This window comes from Haliaeetus leucocephalus, unplaced genomic scaffold, assembly GCF_000737465.1.
Source record: "Haliaeetus leucocephalus isolate CR32 unplaced genomic scaffold, Haliaeetus_leucocephalus-4.0 Scaffold339, whole genome shotgun sequence".
NCBI lineage: Eukaryota > Metazoa > Chordata > Aves > Accipitriformes > Accipitridae > Haliaeetus > Haliaeetus leucocephalus.
In genome coordinates this window covers 16,780,702-16,783,386 of record NW_010972775.1, presented here as the reverse complement: position 1 = coordinate 16,783,386, position 2,685 = coordinate 16,780,702, and positions in this window count along the sequence as shown.

The window sequence follows — 2,685 nt, the reverse complement described above, 5'->3', positions numbered from 1 at the left end:
CCCCCGCCCTTGGGCGCCCTAATTTCATCCTCGTGCAAGTGCTCCTTTCTAAAGGGCAAAGGGAGGCTGCATAAAAATTGCACGCTCAGAAAAATGAGCTGCAGGAGGTGTCGTGCGTCGCCGCGCCGCTGCCACGTGGGCGAGGAGGTTTTGCTCCCTGTCCCCGGCCACGTGCCGTTCCGATGGGGCCTTTTGTTGTCGCTCCCGCCTCGAGTTCTAATTTCAAGAGATACCTTCCTTTAAAAACCGCTGATCGTCACTTCTACTGTTACAGATCACATTCCTTGTTGGCGTAACAGCAACACCGGATCTGCTTTGCTCTTCAAGCGTGCTTTTCCAGTTCGTTTCTGGGTCCACACGGGGGGCTGCTGCCTTACTTCCTCATGTTGTTAAAATTCCAGTTAAGTGGAGGTTTAAGTACTTAATCCATTTAGTACTGGGATGCCTGTGACCTTTGAGAGGAACAGTTTTCTGGGGAAACAGGTTACATTTTTCAAAAATAAGTACATGATTTGCACCCTAAGTTCCATTTTCAAAGGTGGTCGAGGCTTCGAAACTCCTGAATACCTAGGAAGATGCCTTTGAAAATGGAACTTAAGAACATTCTAATTGTTCAAGGCATAAGCCAGTCATCGCCAGTCACACCAGCAAGTCAAGAGAACTGACATTTTAAATAAGCCCCTTTTTCTGTCAGCACCCTTCTTGAGCTTCTTCCCCCTAAATATCATCGTTGTCTGGGGGCTTTTTATTTTGGCCGCCTTTTATATGAGTACCTTTAAGAAATACGATACTGAAAATTGAGCAGAGTCTCCACTCAGGTTGATGAGTCTTTACCAAGCCCAGCTGATGCACCTTGTCCCAGCAGAACCACACACGATGGCTGGAAAGAATTGCTAGAGACCTGGCACGCTCAGCTGTTGCCCTTTGCTCATCAGCTGCCAACAGCTCCCTCCCATGCTGAACTTTGGCTCGCCACAGCTTTTAAAGCAGGTCTGGGCCGTATCAGCAGGTGTCAATAGTCCCATCTACCCCAGGGACACGGTCTCCAGCGTTGATGGCCTGAGGCAGCATTATCAAATAATCAGTGGGGAGAACAGTCTGGTGCTTGTAGCTGAGTGGTCTTAATTTTAATGAGATACATATCAGTCTTTCAGACATTATGCACCTCACAAGATGCACATTAGAAGCTACCTGAAGCCTCAAATGCCAAGGTTTTTGCATGAGGTCATGAAAAACTGGCTCATCTGTACAGGGTTCTGCCAGTTCATAAGGTGTTTGTTTTCCATCCAGGAAAAGCTGGTTCTTCCACCAAAAGAAAATGAAAAAAAAAAAAAAAAAAGCTCATTTTCTTGCAATCTCTTTGGACTACAAAAGTGCTCATCTCCTTCCTAAGATGTTTATTTAGGGACCTCTGCTATAAAAATTCTGAAGTTGGAAAGCTAGAAAGGTCTCTGTCTCTAGATGGGTAGATTCACAAACTAATTCAATTAGCATGGCCAGACAGATGCTTTGCTCCAGATGGATGCTGTGGTGCGTTATAAACAGGATGGACAATCTAACAGACTTTTCAATAAATGAAAATAGAGGGGTGTCTCTTAAAACACTTGAACATGTAGAATTATGGCAGGGGAAGTCTTAAAATTCCCTGAACACCCCACCCCACCCCCCATTTCTGGGGCATGCTGGTCCTTCCAGTCCGCTTTTGCCTGCTCTAGGTTAGGTGCTAAAGGCAGCAAAGCTCTGAATACTTATATAACTCATCAAGTCTATATCTGGAGACCCAAATAAACTTCTGCACATGCTACCGCAGTTACCAATATTCGAGTCAATGCTTTAAAGCTCTTGAGTATATATATAATATATGCAAGTACCATCACATGTCTTGATCACGTCTTAGACATCCTGTTGGAAGAGTTTGTCCAGGCTGAGGAAGCAGATATACTGCTTGTCTGTCAAAAGGAAAACAGCTGCTAGAAAAATTTGACTCTAATACTAATTATCTGAAACATCTGGTTGGTTAGTTTATTGCAGCAGAAGACAATTATCAGTTAGATTTCTGTCCAGAAGAGACAGAATGCCTGGATTTTTTTTCTCTTCTTTATGTTGTGTACTTGCACTTCCTTTAGAAAAATTCCTCCTGCCTTGCTCTGCTGAAACAAAGAATGAGGGTCTTCCATCTCCACTCAAGTCCATCAGTAGACCTGAGTTTGCTTTCTGCCACTCTTCAACATACCACATTCCTGAGAGATCTCAGTAGAGTGCTTCAGGGATGGACAAGTGACCTGTTTGGATTTAATAGTTAATTATTGTTATACCCAAACAGTTTTTCTGGTCTAAATTGACCTAGCTTTAACTACTAATGTGCGGAATACTAATGTTCTTGGATTATCATTAGCCTAGAATGAAAGGGGCTTTATAGCTAGAATAGTCCTTTTTCCTCAGGGCTTAGTAGTTTTGCCAACGCAATTCTCAGCTATTTCCCCAACCAAAGCAAACATTAGCAACTTTTCCCCCAACAATAATTTGCATTAAATTTCTTGCAGATATCTTGTCAGATTTTTATAAACACTTGAACATTCATAGCTGGGAGGCAACGTGCTGCCATAGATAAGGTTGGACACTACAATCTTTAAGGAGTCAGCTCCCCTGAGACAGTCTTATTACCTCTTGTCTGCTGGAATCTCC